The 16,160-nt window shown below is 40.5% G+C and overlaps 17 non-coding genes across 17 annotated transcripts; all 17 read right to left on the reverse strand.

Moving 5' to 3' along the window:
• Positions 1-684: 684 nt before the first annotated feature.
• Positions 685-758, reverse strand: trnan-guu. The gene has a single exon. It is a non-coding gene; the product is annotated as a tRNA-Asn (tRNA).
• A 445-nt stretch (positions 759-1,203) lies between these two features.
• Positions 1,204-1,277, reverse strand: trnan-guu. The gene has a single exon. It is a non-coding gene; the product is annotated as a tRNA-Asn (tRNA).
• A 725-nt stretch (positions 1,278-2,002) lies between these two features.
• On the reverse strand, positions 2,003-2,076 carry trnan-guu. Its single transcript has one exon. It is a non-coding gene; the product is annotated as a tRNA-Asn (tRNA).
• Positions 2,077-2,521: 445 nt separating this feature from the next.
• trnan-guu lies at positions 2,522-2,595 on the reverse strand. The gene has a single exon. It is a non-coding gene; the product is annotated as a tRNA-Asn (tRNA).
• A 1,242-nt stretch (positions 2,596-3,837) lies between these two features.
• trnan-guu lies at positions 3,838-3,911 on the reverse strand. The gene has a single exon. It is a non-coding gene; the product is annotated as a tRNA-Asn (tRNA).
• Positions 3,912-4,356: 445 nt separating this feature from the next.
• trnan-guu lies at positions 4,357-4,430 on the reverse strand. Its single transcript has one exon. It is a non-coding gene; the product is annotated as a tRNA-Asn (tRNA).
• Positions 4,431-6,070: 1,640 nt separating this feature from the next.
• Positions 6,071-6,144, reverse strand: trnan-guu. The gene has a single exon. It is a non-coding gene; the product is annotated as a tRNA-Asn (tRNA).
• Positions 6,145-6,589: 445 nt separating this feature from the next.
• trnan-guu lies at positions 6,590-6,663 on the reverse strand. The gene has a single exon. It is a non-coding gene; the product is annotated as a tRNA-Asn (tRNA).
• A 724-nt stretch (positions 6,664-7,387) lies between these two features.
• trnan-guu lies at positions 7,388-7,461 on the reverse strand. The gene has a single exon. It is a non-coding gene; the product is annotated as a tRNA-Asn (tRNA).
• Positions 7,462-7,910: 449 nt separating this feature from the next.
• trnan-guu lies at positions 7,911-7,984 on the reverse strand. Its single transcript has one exon. It is a non-coding gene; the product is annotated as a tRNA-Asn (tRNA).
• A 391-nt stretch (positions 7,985-8,375) lies between these two features.
• On the reverse strand, positions 8,376-8,449 carry trnan-guu. Its single transcript has one exon. It is a non-coding gene; the product is annotated as a tRNA-Asn (tRNA).
• Positions 8,450-9,479: 1,030 nt separating this feature from the next.
• On the reverse strand, positions 9,480-9,553 carry trnan-guu. The gene has a single exon. It is a non-coding gene; the product is annotated as a tRNA-Asn (tRNA).
• Positions 9,554-10,583: 1,030 nt separating this feature from the next.
• On the reverse strand, positions 10,584-10,657 carry trnan-guu. Its single transcript has one exon. It is a non-coding gene; the product is annotated as a tRNA-Asn (tRNA).
• Positions 10,658-11,106: 449 nt separating this feature from the next.
• Positions 11,107-11,180, reverse strand: trnan-guu. The gene has a single exon. It is a non-coding gene; the product is annotated as a tRNA-Asn (tRNA).
• A 391-nt stretch (positions 11,181-11,571) lies between these two features.
• trnan-guu lies at positions 11,572-11,645 on the reverse strand. The gene has a single exon. It is a non-coding gene; the product is annotated as a tRNA-Asn (tRNA).
• Positions 11,646-12,675: 1,030 nt separating this feature from the next.
• On the reverse strand, positions 12,676-12,749 carry trnan-guu. Its single transcript has one exon. It is a non-coding gene; the product is annotated as a tRNA-Asn (tRNA).
• Positions 12,750-13,781: 1,032 nt separating this feature from the next.
• trnan-guu lies at positions 13,782-13,855 on the reverse strand. The gene has a single exon. It is a non-coding gene; the product is annotated as a tRNA-Asn (tRNA).
• Between the last annotated feature and the right edge of the window lie 2,305 nt (positions 13,856-16,160).

Raw genomic sequence — 16,160 nt, forward strand, 5'->3', positions numbered from 1 at the left:
TACTGAACCCTTAACATCTTTTCCTGACGGCACAAACGGAATTCCATAGACCTTGAACTAGTCAAATCTAAAGGTTTTGTGTGCAAAAACGCAGACAGGATACGCCACAATTACACAGTAGATTTAGCAATATGAATAAAAAGGCTCATTGAAAGTTACATTATAAAGCAGAAGAGAAACATCCATACCAACCATCCTACTTTGTGTGTGACAATATTGGTCAATTACTACACAGTGGTGACACTCCTGAACACATCCCTTGGAAAGTATTGGCAACCTTGCTCACACAGCACTAAACTTTCAGCAGAAATGAAGTTCAAAGCTATGCAAACAGCAGAAAAATGTTAGAATGCTGCGGAAACTTTGAGTTTCCAAACGTAATGAAATCCAGGACCACTTCTTAGCCATCAACTAAGATAAAAGTTGAAAATATCGCAAATGGGTTGCGCTTAAATCTGGAAAACAGTCATTTTCATCACCGGTCAGTCTTATAACTGCCTTCAATTTTAGGTATAATTGTTCATTGACAGCTGTTATCAATATTGTTTATTTGGATCTTTGAAAGAGGTCAAATACAGGACACGTGGCAAGCTGATTTTTTCTAACAATTTGGCAAGTATTGCTCAAACATGGTTGTGTAGAGGTTTGGTGCTTTAACTCAATCTGTGTTTTAAAGCAAACAAACGTCCCTGGGTGGGCTCGAACCACCATCCTTTCGGTTAACAGCCGAACGCGCTAACCAATTGCGCCACAGAGACTTGGCCGGCACAGTGGTATGGGAGGTCGTCGCACTCATGTACTGAACCCTTAACATCTTTTCCTGACGGCACAAACGGAATTCCATAGACCTTGAACTAGTCAAATCTAAAGGTTTTGTGTGATGGAGAATTTGTCAGTGTCAAATACTACTCATCCAAGTCAAACTTCTTTGACCAAACATAGAAAAGAAACAAAAATAACTTCTTGTTCCACAACGGCCAAATTCCGACGTGACAAGTGCAAAAACGCAGACAGGATACGCCACAATTACACAGTAGATTTAGCAATATGAATAAAAAGGCTCATTGAAAGTTACATTATAAAGCAGAAGAGAAACATCCACGTGGCAAGCTGATTTTTTCTAACAATTTGGCAAGTATTGCTCAAACATGGTTGTGTAGAGGTTTGGTGCTTTAACTCAATCTGTGTTTTAAAGCAAACAAACGTCCCTGGGTGGGCTCGAACCACCATCCTTTCGGTTAACAGCCGAACGCGCTAACCAATTGCGCCACAGAGACTTGGCCGGCACAGTGGTATGGGAGGTCGTCGCACTCATGTACTGAACCCTTAACATCTTTTCCTGACGGACCACAAACGGAATTCCATAGACCTTGAACTAGTCAAATCTAAAGGTTTTGTGTGCAAAAACGCAGACAGGATACGCCACAATTACACAGTAGATTTAGCAATATGAATAAAAAGGCTCATTGAAAGTTACATTATAAAGCAGAAGAGAAACATCCATACCAACCATCCTACTTTGTGTGTGACAATATTGGTCAATTACTACACAGTGGTGACTCTCCTGAACACATCCCTTGGAAAGTATTGGCAACCTTGCTCACACAGCACTAAACTTTCAGCAGAAATGAAGTTCAAAGCTATGCAAACAGCAGAAAAATGTTAGAATGCTGCGGAAACTTTGAGTTTCCAAACGTAATGAAATCCAGGACCACTTCTTAGCCATCAACTAAGATAAAAGTTGAAAATATCGCAAATGGGTTGCGCTTAAATCTGGAAAACAGTCATTTTCATCACCGGTCAGTCTTATAACTGCCTTCAATTTTAGGTATAATTGTTCATTGACAGCTGTTATCAATATTGTTTATTTGGATCTTTGAAAGAGGTCAAATACAGGACATGTGGCAAGCTGATTTTTTCTAACAATTTGGCAAGTATTGCTCAAACATGGTTGTGTAGAGGTTTGGTGCTTTAACTCAATCTGTGTTTTAAAGAAAACAAACGTCCCTGGGTGGGCTCGAACCACCATCCTTTCGGTTAACAGCCGAACGCGCTAACCAATTGCGCCACAGAGACTTGGCCAGCACAGTGGTATGGGAGGTCGTCGCACTCATGTACTTAACCCTTAACATCTTTTCCTGACGGCACAAACGGAATTCCATAGACCTTGAACTAGTCAAATCTAAAGGTTTTGTGTGATGGAGAATTTGTCAGTGTCAAATACTACTCATCCAAGTCAAACTTCTTTGACCAAACATAGAGAAGAAACAAAAATAACTTCTTGTTCCACAATGGCCAAATTCCGACGTGACAAGTGCAAAAACGCAGACAGGATACGCCACAATTACACAGTAGATTTAGCAATATGAATAAAAAGGCTCATTGAAAGTTACATTATAAAGCAGAAGAGAAACATCCACGTGGCAAGCTGATTTTTTCTAACAATTTGGCAAGTATTGCTCAAACATGGTTGTGTAGAGGTTTGGTGCTTTAACTCAATCTGTGTTTTAAAGCAAACAAACGTCCCTGGGTGGGCTCGAACCACCATCCTTTCGGTTAACAGCCGAACGCGCTAACCAATTGCGCCACAGAGACTTGGCCGGCACAGTGGTATGGGAGGTCGTCGCACTCATGTACTGAACCCTTAACATCTTTTCCTGACGGCACAAACGGAATTCCATAGACCTTGAACTAGTCAAATCTAAAGGTTTTGTGTGATGGAGAATTTGTCAGTGTCAAATACTACTCATCCAAGTCAAACTTCTTTGACCAAACATAGAAAAGAAACAAAAATAACTTCTTGTTCCACAACGGCCAAATTCCGACGTGACAAGTGCAAAAACGCAGACAGGATACGCCACAATTACACAGTAGATTTAGCAATATGAATAAAAAGGCTCATTGAAAGTTACATTATAAAGCAGAAGAGAAACATCCACGTGGCAAGCTGATTTTTTCTAACAATTTGGCAAGTATTGCTCAAACATGGTTGTGTAGAGGTTTGGTGCTTTAACTCAATCTGTGTTTTAAAGCAAACAAACGTCCCTGGGTGGGCTCGAACCACCATCCTTTCGGTTAACAGCCGAACTCGCTAACCAATTGCGCCACAGAGACTTGGCCGGCACAGTGGTATGGGAGGTCGTCGCACTCATGTACTGAACCCTTAACATCTTTTCCTGACGGCACAAACGGAATTCCATAGACCTTGAACTAGTCAAATCTAAAGGTTTTGTGTGCAAAAACGCAGACAGGATACGCCACAATTACACAGTAGATTTAGCAATATGAATAAAAAGGCTCATTGAAAGTTACATTATAAAGCAGAAGAGAAACATCCATACCAACCATCCTACTTTGTGTGTGACAATATTGGTCAATTACTACACAGTGGTGACTCTCCTGAACACATCCCTTGGAAAGTATTGGCAACCTTGCTCACACAGCACTAAACTTTCAGCAGAAATGAAGTTCAAAGCTATGCAAACAGCAGAAAAATGTTAGAATGCTGCGGAAACTTTGAGTTTCCAAACGTAATGAAATCCAGGACCACTTCTTAGCCATCAACTAAGATAAAAGTTGAAAATATCGCAAATGGGTTGCGCTTAAATCTGGAAAACAGTCATTTTCATCACCGGTCAGTCTTATAACTGCCTTCAATTTTAGGTATAATTGTTCATTGACAGCTGTTATCAATATTGTTTATTTGGATCTTTGAAAGAGGTCAAATACAGGACACGTGGCAAGCTGATTTTTTCTAACAATTTGGCAAGTATTGCTCAAACATGGTTGTGTAGAGGTTTGGTGCTTTAACTCAATCTGTGTTTTAAAGCAAACAAACGTCCCTGGGTGGGCTCGAACCACCATCCTTTCGGTTAACAGCCGAACGCGCTAACCAATTGCGCCACAGAGACTTGGCCAGCACAGTGGTATGGGAGGTCGTCGCACTCATGTACTGAACCCTTAACATCTTTTCCTGACGGCACAAACGGAATTCCATAGACCTTGAACTAGTCAAATCTAAAGGTTTTGTGTGATGGAGAATTTGTCAGTGTCAAATACTACTCATCCAAGTCAAACTTCTTTGACCAAACATAGAAAAGAAACAAAAATAACTTCTTGTTCCACAATGGCCAAATTCCGACGTGACAAGTGCAAAAACGCAGACAGGATACGCCACAATTACACAGTAGATTTAGCAATATGAATAAAAAGGCTCATTGAAAGTTACATTATAAAGCAGAAGAGAAACATCCACGTGGCAAGCTGATTTTTTCTAACAATTTGGCAAGTATTGCTCAAACATGGTTGTGTAGAGGTTTGGTGCTTTAACTCAATCTGTGTTTTAAAGCAAACAAACGTCCCTGGGTGGGCTCGAACCACCATCCTTTCGGTTAACAGCCGAACGCGCTAACCAATTGCGCCACAGAGACTTGGCCGGCACAGTGGTATGGGAGGTCGTCGCACTCATGTACTGAACCCTTAACATCTTTTCCTGACGGCACAAACGGAATTCCATAGACCTTGAACTAGTCAAATCTAAAGGTTTTGTGTGCAAAAACGCAGACAGGATACGCCACAATTACACAGTAGATTTAGCAATATGAATAAAAAGGCTCATTGAAAGTTACATTATAAAGCAGAAGAGAAACATCCATACCAACCATCCTACTTTGTGTGTGACAATATTGGTCAATTACTACACAGTGGTGACTCTCCTGAACACATCCCTTGGAAAGTATTGGCAACCTTGCTCACACAGTACTAAACTTTCAGCAGAAATGAAGTTCAAAGCTATGCAAACAGCAGAAAAATGTTAGAATGCTGCGGAAACTTTGAGTTTCCAAACGTAATGAAATCCAGGACCACTTCTTAGCCATCAACTAAGATAAAAGTTGAAAATATCGCAAATGGGTTGCGCTTAAATCTGGAAAACAGTCATTTTCATCACCGGTCAGTCTTATAACTGCCTTCAATTTTAGGTATAATTGTTCATTGACAGCTGTTATCAATATTGTTTATTTGGATCTTTGAAAGAGGTCAAATACAGGACACGTGGCAAGCTGATTTTTTCTAACAATTTGGCAAGTATTGCTCAAACATGGTTGTGTAGAGGTTTGGTGCTTTAACTCAATCTGTGTTTTAAAGCAAACAAACGTCCCTGGGTGGGCTTGAACCACCATCCTTTCGGTTAACAGCCGAACGCGCTAACCAATTGCGCCACAGAGACTTGGCCGGCACAGGGGTATGGGAGGTCGTCGCACTCATGTACTGAACCCTTAACATCTTTTCCTGACGGCACAAACGGAATTCCATAGACCTTGAACTAGTCAAATCTAAAGGTTTTGTGTGATGGAGAATTTGTCAGTGTCAAATACTACTCATCCAAGTCAAACTTCTTTGACCAAACATAGAAAAGAAACAAAAATAACTTCTTGTTCCACAACGGCCAAATTCCGACGTGACAAGTGCAAAAACGCAGACAGGATACGCCACAATTACACAGTAGATTTAGCAATATGAATAAAAAGGCTCATTGAAAGTTACATTATAAAGCAGAAGAGAAACATCCATACCAACCATCCTACTTTGTGTGTGACAATATTGGTCAATTACTACACAGTGGTGACTCTCCTGAACACATCCCTTGGAAAGTATTGGCAACCTTGCTCACACAGCACTAAACTTTCAGCAGAAATGAAGTTCAAAGCTATGCAAACAGCAGAAAAATGTTAGAATGCTGCGGAAACTTTGAGTTTCCAAACGTAATGAAATCCAGGACCACTTCTTAGCCATCAACTAAGATAAAAGTTGAAAATATCGCAAATGGGTTGCGCTTAAATCTGGAAAACAGTCATTTTCATCACCGGTCAGTCTTATAACTGCCTTCAATTTTAGGTATAATTGTTCATTGACAGCTGTTATCAATATTGTTTATTTGGATCTTTGAAAGAGGTCAAATACAGGACACTGTGGCAAGCTGATTTTTTCTAACAATTTGGCAAGTATTGCTCAAACATGGTTGTGTAGAGGTTTGGTGCTTTAACTCAATCTGTGTTTTAAAGCAAACAAACGTCCCTGGGTGGGCTCGAACCACCATCCTTTCGGTTAACAGCCGAACGCGCTAACCAATTGCGCCACAGAGACTTGGCCAGCACAGTGGTATGGGAGGTCGTCGCACTCATGTACTGAACCCTTAACATCTTTTCCTGACGGCACAAACGGAATTCCATAGACCTTGAACTAGTCAAATCTAAAGGTTTTGTGTGATGGAGAATTTGTCAGTGTCAAATACTACTCATCCAAGTCAAACTTCTTTGACCAAACATAGAAAAGAAACAAAAATAACTTCTTGTTCCACAATGGCCAAATTCCGACGTGACAAGTGCAAAAACGCAGACAGGATACGCCACAATTACACAGTAGATTTAGCAATATGAATAAAAAGGCTCATTGAAAGTTACATTATAAAGCAGAAGAGAAACATCCACGTGGCAAGCTGATTTTTTCTAACAATTTGGCAAGTATTGCTCAAACATGGTTGTGTAGAGGTTTGGTGCTTTAACTCAATCTGTGTTTTAAAGCAAACAAACGTCCCTGGGTGGGCTCGAACCACCATCCTTTCGGTTAACAGCCGAACGCGCTAACCAATTGCGCCACAGAGACTTGGCCAGGCACAGTGGTATGGGAGGTCGTCGCACTCATGTACTGAACCCTTAACATCTTTTCCTGACGGCACAAACGGAATTCCATAGACCTTGAACTAGTCAAATCTAAAGGTTTTGTGTGCAAAAACGCAGACAGGATACGCCACAATTACACAGTAGATTTAGCAATATGAATAAAAAGGCTCATTGAAAGTTACATTATAAAGCAGAAGAGAAACATCCATACCAACCATCCTACTTTGTGTGTGACAATATTGGTCAATTACTACACAGTGGTGACTCTCCTGAACACATCCCTTGGAAAGTATTGGCAACCTTGCTCACACAGCACTAAACTTTCAGCAGAAATGAAGTTCAAAGCTATGCAAACAGCAGAAAAATGTTAGAATGCTGCGGAAACTTTGAGTTTCCAAACGTAATGAAATCCAGGACCACTTCTTAGCCATCAACTAAGATAAAAGTTGAAAATATCGCAAATGGGTTGCGCTTAAATCTGGAAAACAGTCATTTTCATCACCGGTCAGTCTTATAACTGCCTTCAATTTTAGGTATAATTGTTCATTGACAGCTGTTATCAATATTGTTTATTTGGATCTTTGAAAGAGGTCAAATACAGGACACGTGGCAAGCTGATTTTTTCTAACAATTTGGCAAGTATTGCTCAAACATGGTTGTGTAGAGGTTTGGTGCTTTAACTCAATCTGTGTTTTAAAGCAAACAAACGTCCCTGGGTGGGCTCGAACCACCATCCTTTCGGTTAACAGCCGAACGCGCTAACCAATTGCGCCACAGAGACTTGGCCGGCACAGTGGTATGGGAGGTCGTCGCACTCATGTACTGAACCCTTAACATCTTTTCCTGACGGCACAAACGGAATTCCATAGACCTTGAACTAGTCAAATCTAAAGGTTTTGTGTGATGGAGAATTTGTCAGTGTCAAATACTACTCATCCAAGTCAAACTTCTTTGACCAAACATAGAAAAGAAACAAAAATAACTTCTTGTTCCACAATGGCCAAATTCCGACGTGACAAGTGCAAAAACGCAGACAGGATACGCCACAATTACACAGTAGATTTAGCAATATGAATAAAAAGGCTCATTGAAAGTTACATTTTAAAGCAAGCAGAAGAGAAACATCCACGTGGCAAGCTGATTTTTTCTAACAATTTGGCAAGTATTGTTCAAACATGGTTGTGTAGAGGTTTGGTGCTTTAACTCAATCTGTGTTTTAAAGCAAACAAACGTCCCTGGGTGGGCTCGAACCACCATCCTTTCGGTTAACAGCCGAACGCGCTAACCAATTGCGCCACAGAGACTTGGCCAGCACAGTGGTATGGGAGGTCGTCGCACTCATGTACTGAACCCTTAACATCTTTTCCTGACGGCACAAACGGAATTCCATAGACCTTGAACTAGTCAAATCTAAAGGTTTCCAAACATAGAAAAGAAACAAAAATAACTTCTTGTTCCACAATGGCCAAATTCCGACGTGACAAGTGCAAAAACGCAGACAGGATACGCCACAATTACACAGTAGATTTAGCAATATAAATAAAAAGGCTGATTGAAAGTTACATTTTAAAGCAAGCAGAAGAGAAACATCCACGTGGCAAGCTGATTTTTTCTAACAATTTGGCAAGTATTGTTCAAACATGGTTGTGTAGAGGTTTGGTGCTTTAACTCAATCTGTGTTTTAAAGCAAACAAACGTCCCTGGGTGGGCTCGAACCACCATCCTTTCGGTTAACAGCCGAACGCGCTAACCAATTGCGCCACAGAGACTTGGCCAGCACAGTGGTATGGGAGGTCGTCGCACTCATGTACTGAACCCTTAACATCTTTTCCTGACGGCACAAACGGAATTCCATAGACCTTGAACTAGTCAAATCTAAAGGTTTTGTGTGCAAAAACGCAGACAGGATACGCCACAATTACACAGTAGATTTAGCAATATGAATAAAAAGGCTCATTGAAAGTTACATTATAAAGCAGAAGAGAAACATCCATACCAACCATCCTACTTTGTGTGTGACAATATTGGTCAATTACTACACAGTGGTGACTCTCCTGAACACATCCCTTGGAAAGTATTGGCAACCTTTTGTCAGTGTCAAATACTACTCATCCAAGTCAAACTTCTTTGACCAAACATAGAAAAGAAACAAAAATAACTTCTTGTTCCACAACGGCCAAATTCCGACGTGACAAGTGCAAAAACGCAGACAGGATACGCCACAATTACACAGTAGATTTAGCAATATGAATAAAAAGGCTCATTGAAAGTTACATTATAAAGCAGAAGAGAAACATCCATACCAACCATCCTACTTTGTGTGTGACAATATTGGTCAATTACTACACAGTGGTGACTCTCCTGAACACATCCCTTGGAAAGTATTGGCAACCTTGCTAACACAGCACTAAACTTTCAGCAGAAATGCAGTTCAAAGCTATGCAAACAGCAGAAAAATGTTAGAATGCTGCGGAAACTTTGAGTTTCCAAACGTAATGAAATCCAGGACCACTTCTTAGCCATCAACTAAGATAAAAGTTGAAAATATCGCAAATGGGTTGCGCTTAAATCTGGAAAACAGTCATTTTCATCACCGGTCAGTCTTATAACTGCCTTCAATTTTAGGTATAATTGTTCATTGACAGCTGTTATCAATATTGTTTATTTGGATCTTTGAAAGAGGTCAAATACAGGACACGTGGCAAGCTGATTTTTTCTAACAATTTGGCAAGTATTGCTCAAACATGGTTGTGTAGAGGTTTGGTGCTTTAACTCAATCTGTGTTTTAAAGCAAACAAACGTCCCTGGGTGGGCTCGAACCACCATCCTTTCGGTTAACAGCCGAACGCGCTAACCAATTGCGCCACAGAGACTTGGCCGGCACAGTGGTATGGGAGGTCGTCGCACTCATGTACTGAACCCTTAACATCTTTTCCTGACGGCACAAACGGAATTCCATAGACCTTTAACTAGTCAAATCTAAAGGTTTTGTGTGCAAAAACGCAGACAGGATACGCCACAATTACACAGTAGATTTAGCAATATGAATAAAAAGGCTCATTGAAAGTTACATTATAAAGCAGAAGAGAAACATCCATACCAACCATCCTACTTTGTGTGTGACAATATTGGTCAATTACTACACAGTGGTGACTCTCCTGAACACATCCCTTGGAAAGTATTGGCAACCTTTTGTCAGTGTCAAATACTACTCATCCAAGTCAAACTTCTTTGACCAAACATAGAAAAGAAACAAAAATAACTTCTTGTTCCACAACGGCCAAATTCCGACGTGACAAGTGCAAAAACGCAGACAGGATACGCCACAATTACACAGTAGATTTAGCAATATGAATAAAAAGGCTCATTGAAAGTTACATTATAAAGCAGAAGAGAAACATCCATACCAACCATCCTACTTTGTGTGTGACAATATTGGTCAATTACTACACAGTGGTGACTCTCCTGAACACATCCCTTGGAAAGTATTGGCAACCTTGCTCACACAGCACTAAACTTTCAGCAGAAATGAAGTTCAAAGCTATGCAAACAGCAGAAAAATGTTAGAATGCTGCGGAAACTTTGAGTTTCCAAACGTAATGAAATCCAGGACCACTTCTTAGCCATCAACTAAGATAAAAGTTGAAAATATCGCAAATGGGTTGCGCTTAAATCTGGAAAACAGTCATTTTCATCACCGGTCAGTCTTATAACTGCCTTCAATTTTAGGTATAATTGTTCATTGACAGCTGTTATCAATATTGTTTATTTGGATCTTTGAAAGAGGTCAAATACAGGACACGTGGCAAGCTGATTTTTTCTAACAATTTGGCAAGTATTGCTCAAACATGGTTGTGTAGAGGTTTGGTGCTTTAACTCAATCTGTGTTTTAAAGCAAACAAACGTCCCTGGGTGGGCTCGAACCACCATCCTTTCGGTTAACAGCCGAACGCGCTAACCAATTGCGCCACAGAGACTTGGCCGGCACAGTGGTATGGGAGGTCGTCGCACTCATGTACTGAACCCTTAACATCTTTTCCTGACGGCACAAACGGAATTCCATAGACCTTGAACTAGTCAAATCTAAAGGTTTTGTGTGATGGAGAATTTGTCAGTGTCAAATACTACTCATCCAAGTCAAACTTCTTTGACCAAACATAGAAAAGAAACAAAAATAACTTCTTGTTCCACAATGGCCAAATTCCGACGTGACAAGTGCAAAAACGCAGACAGGATACGCCACAATTACACAGTAGATTTAGCAATATGAATAAAAAGGCTCATTGAAAGTTACATTTTAAAGCAAGCAGAAGAGAAATATCCACGTGGCAAGCTGATTTTTTCTAACAATTTGGCAAGTATTGCTCAAACATGGTTGTGTAGAGGTTTGGTGCTTTAACTCAATCTGTGTTTTAAAGCAAACAAATGTCCCTGGGTGGGCTCGAACCACCATCCTTTCGGTTAACAGCCGAACGCGCTAACCAATTGCGCCACAGAGACTTGGCCAGCACAGTGGTATGGGAGGTCGTCGCACTCATGTACTGAACCCTTAACATCTTTTCCTGACGGCACAAACGGAATTCCATAGACCTTGAACTAGTCAAATCTAAAGGTTTCCAAACATAGAAAAGAAACAAAAATAACTTCTTGTTCCACAATGGCCAAATTCCGACGTGACAAGTGCAAAAACGCAGACAGGATACGCCACAATTACACAGTAGATTTAGCAATATAAATAAAAAGGCTGATTGAAAGTTACATTTTAAAGCAAGCAGAAGAGAAACATCCACGTGGCAAGCTGATTTTTTCTAACAATTTGGCAAGTATTGTTCAAACATGGTTGTGTAGAGGTTTGGTGCTTTAACTCAATCTGTGTTTTAAAGCAAACAAACGTCCCTGGGTGGGCTCGAACCACCATCCTTTCGGTTAACAGCCGAACGCGCTAACCAATTGCGCCACAGAGACTTGGCCAGCACAGTGGTATGGGAGGTCGTCGCACTCATGTACTGAACCCTTAACATCTTTTCCTGACGGCACAAACGGAATTCCATAGACCTTGAACTAGTCAAATCTAAAGGTTTTGTGTGCAAAAACGCAGACAGGATACGCCACAATTACACAGTAGATTTAGCAATATGAATAAAAAGGCTCATTGAAAGTTACATTATAAAGCAGAAGAGAAACATCCATACCAACCATCCTACTTTGTGTGTGACAATATTGGTCAATTACTACACAGTGGTGACTCTCCTGAACACATCCCTTGGAAAGTATTGGCAACCTTTTGTCAGTGTCAAATACTACTCATCCAAGTCAAACTTCTTTGACCAAACATAGAAAAGAAACAAAAATAACTTCTTGTTCCACAACGGCCAAATTCCGACGTGACAAGTGCAAAAACGCAGACAGGATACGCCACAATTACACAGTAGATTTAGCAATATGAATAAAAAGGCTCATTGAAAGTTACATTATAAAGCAGAAGAGAAACATCCATACCAACCATCCTACTTTGTGTGTGACAATATTGGTCAATTACTACACAGTGGTGACTCTCCTGAACACATCCCTTGGAAAGTATTGGCAACCTTGCTAACACAGCACTAAACTTTCAGCAGAAATGCAGTTCAAAGCTATGCAAACAGCAGAAAAATGTTAGAATGCTGCGGAAACTTTGAGTTTCCAAACGTAATGAAATCCAGGACCACTTCTTAGCCATCAACTAAGATAAAAGTTGAAAATATCGCAAATGGGTTGCGCTTAAATCTGGAAAACAGTCATTTTCATCACCGGTCAGTCTTATAACTGCCTTCAATTTTAGGTATAATTGTTCATTGACAGCTGTTATCAATATTGTTTATTTGGATCTTTGAAAGAGGTCAAATACAGGACACGTGGCAAGCTGATTTTTTCTAACAATTTGGCAAGTATTGCTCAAACATGGTTGTGTAGAGGTTTGGTGCTTTAACTCAATCTGTGTTTTAAAGCAAACAAACGTCCCTGGGTGGGCTCGAACCACCATCCTTTCGGTTAACAGCCGAACGCGCTAACCAATTGCGCCACAGAGACTTGGCCGGCACAGTGGTATGGGAGGTCGTCGCACTCATGTACTGAACCCTTAACATCTTTTCCTGACGGCACAAATGGAATTCCATAGACCTTGAACTAGTCAAATCTAAAGGTTTTGTGTGCAAAAACGCAGACAGGATACGCCACAATTACACAGTAGATTTAGCAATATGAATAAAAAGGCTCATTGAAAGTTACATTATAAAGCAGAAGAGAAACATCCATACCAACCATCCTACTTTGTGTGTGACAATATTGGTCAATTACTACACAGTGGTGACTCTCCTGAACACATCCCTTGGAAAGTATTGGCAACCTTTTGTCAGTGTCAAATACTACTCATCCAAGTCAAACTTCTTTGACCAAACATAGAAAAGAAACAAAAATAACTTCTTGTTCCACAACGGCCAAATTCCCGACGTGACAAGTGCAAAAACGCAGACAGGATACGCCACAATTACACAGTAGATTTAGCAATATGAATAAAAAGGCTCATTGAAAGTTACATTATAAAGCAGAAGAGAAACATCCATACCAACCATCCTACTTTGTGTGTGACAATATTGGTCAATTACTACACAGTGGTGACTCTCCTGAACACATCCCTTGGAAAGTATTGGCAACCTTGCTCACACAGCACTAAACTTTCAGCAGAAATGCAGTTCAAAGCTATGCAAACAGCAGAAAAAATGTTAGAATGCTGCGGAAACTTTGAGTTTCCAAACGTAATGAAATCCAGGACCACTTCTTAGCCATCAACTAAGATAAAAGTTGAAAATATCGCAAATGGGTTGCGCTTAAATCTGGAAAACAGTCATTTTCATCACCGGTCAGTCTTATAACTGCCTTCAATTTTAGGTATAATTGTTCATTGACAGCTGTTATCAATATTGTTTATTTGGATCTTTGAAAGAGGTCAAATACAGGACACGTGGCAAGCTGATTTTTTCTAACAATTTGGCAAGTATTGCTCAAACATGGTTGTGTAGAGGTTTGGTGCTTTAACTCAATCTGTGTTTTAAAGCAAACAAACGTCCCTGGGTGGGCTCGAACCACCATCCTTTCGGTTAACAGCCGAACGCGCTAACCAATTGCGCCACAGAGACTTGGCCGGCACAGTGGTATGGGAGGTCGTCGCACTCATGTACTGAACCCTTAACATCTTTTCCTGATGGCACAAACGGAATTCCATAGACCTTGAACTAGTCAAATCTAAAGGTTTTGTGTGATGGAGAATTTGTCAGTGTCAAATACTACTCATCCAAGTCAAACTTCTTTGACCAAACATAGAAAAGAAACAAAAATAACTTCTTGTTCCACAATGGCCAAATTCCGACGTGACAAGTGCAAAAACGCAGACAGGATACGCCACAATTACACAGTAGATTTAGCAATATGAATAAAAAGGCTCATTGAAAGTTACATTTTAAAGCAAGCAGAAGAGAAATATCCACGTGGCAAGCTGATTTTTTCTAACAATTTGGCAAGTATTGCTCAAACATGGTTGTGTAGAGGTTTGGTGCTTTAACTCAATCTGTGTTTTAAAGCAAACAAACGTCCCTGGGTGGGCTCGAACCACCATCCTTTCGGTTAACAGCCGAACGCGCTAACCAATTGCGCCACAGAGACTTGGCCGGCACAGTGGTATGGGAGGTCGTCGCACTCATGTACTGAACCCTTAACATCTTTTCCTGACGGCACAAACGGAATTCCATAGACCTTGAACTAGTCAAATCTAAAGGTTTTGTGTGCAAAAACGCAGACAGGATACGCCACAATTACACAGTAGATTTAGCAATATGAATAAAAAGGCTCATTGAAAGTTACATTATAAAGCAGAAGAGAAACATCCATACCAACCATCCTACTTTGTGTGTGACAATATTGGTCAATTACTACACAGTGGTGACTCTCCTGAACACATCCCTTGGAAAGTATTGGCAACCTTGCTCACACAGCACTAAACTTTCAGCAGAAATGCAGTTCAAAGCTATGCAAACAGCAGAAAAATGTTAGAATGCTGCGGAAACTTTGAGTTTCCAAACGTAATGAAATCCAGGACCACTTCTTAGCCATCAACTAAGATAAAAGTTGAAAATATCGCAAATGGGTTGCGCTTAAATCTGGAAAACAGTCATTTTCATCACCGGTCAGTCTTATAACTGCCTTCAATTTTAGGTATAATTGTTCATTGACAGCTGTTATCAATATTGTTTATTTGGATCTTTGAAAGAGGTCAAATACAGGACACGTGGCAAGCTGATTTTTTCTAACAATTTGGCAAGTATTGCTCAAACATGGTTGTGTAGAGGTTTGGTGCTTTAACTCAATCTGTGTTTTAAAGCAAACAAACGTCCCTGGGTGGGCTCGAACCACCATCCTTTCGGTTAACAGCCGAACGCGCTAACCAATTGCGCCACAGAGACTTGGCCGGCACAGTGGTATGGGAGGTCGTCGCACTCATGTACTGAACCCTTAACATCTTTTCCTGACGGCACAAACGGAATTCCATAGACCTTGAACTAGTCAAATCTAAAGGTTTTGTGTGATGGAGAATTTGTCAGTGTCAAATACTACTCATCCAAGTCAAACTTCTTTGACCAAACATAGAAAAGAAACAAAAATAACTTCTTGTTCCACAATGGCCAAATTCCGACGTGACAAGTGCAAAAACGCAGACAGGATACGCCACAATTACACAGTAGATTTAGCAATATGAATAAAAAGGCTCATTGAAAGTTACATTTTAAAGCAAGCAGAAGAGAAACATCCACGTGGCAAGCTGATTTTTTCTAACAATTTGGCAAGTATTGTTCAAACATGGTTGTGTAGAGGTTTGGTGCTTTAACTCAATCTGTGTTTTAAAGCAAACAAACGTCCCTGGGTGGGCTCGAACCACCATCCTTTCGGTTAACAGCCGAACGCGCTAACCAATTGCGCCACAGAGACTTGGCCAGCACAGTGGTATGGGAGGTCGTCGCACTCATGTACTGAACCCTTAACATCTTTTCCTGACGGCACAAACGGAATTCCATAGACCTTGAACTAGTCAAATCTAAAGGTTTTGTGTGCAAAAACGCAGACAGGATACGCCACAATTACACAGTAGATTTAGCAATATGAATAAAAAGGCTCATTGAAAGTTACATTATAAAGCAGAAGAGAAACATCCATACCAACCATCCTACTTTGTGTGTGACAATATTGGTCAATTACTACACAGTGGTGACTCTCCTGAACACATCCCTTGGAAAGTATTGGCAACCTTTTGTCAGTGTCAAATACTACTCATCCAAGTCAAACTTCTTTGACCAAACATAGAAAAGAAACAAAAATAACTTCTTGTTCCACAACGGCCAAATTCCGACGTGACAAGTGCAAAAACGCAGACAGGATACGCCACAATTACAC

The sequence above is a fragment of the Fundulus heteroclitus genome, unplaced genomic scaffold, assembly GCF_011125445.2.
Source record: "Fundulus heteroclitus isolate FHET01 unplaced genomic scaffold, MU-UCD_Fhet_4.1 scaffold_329, whole genome shotgun sequence".
Lineage (NCBI taxonomy): Eukaryota > Metazoa > Chordata > Actinopteri > Cyprinodontiformes > Fundulidae > Fundulus > Fundulus heteroclitus.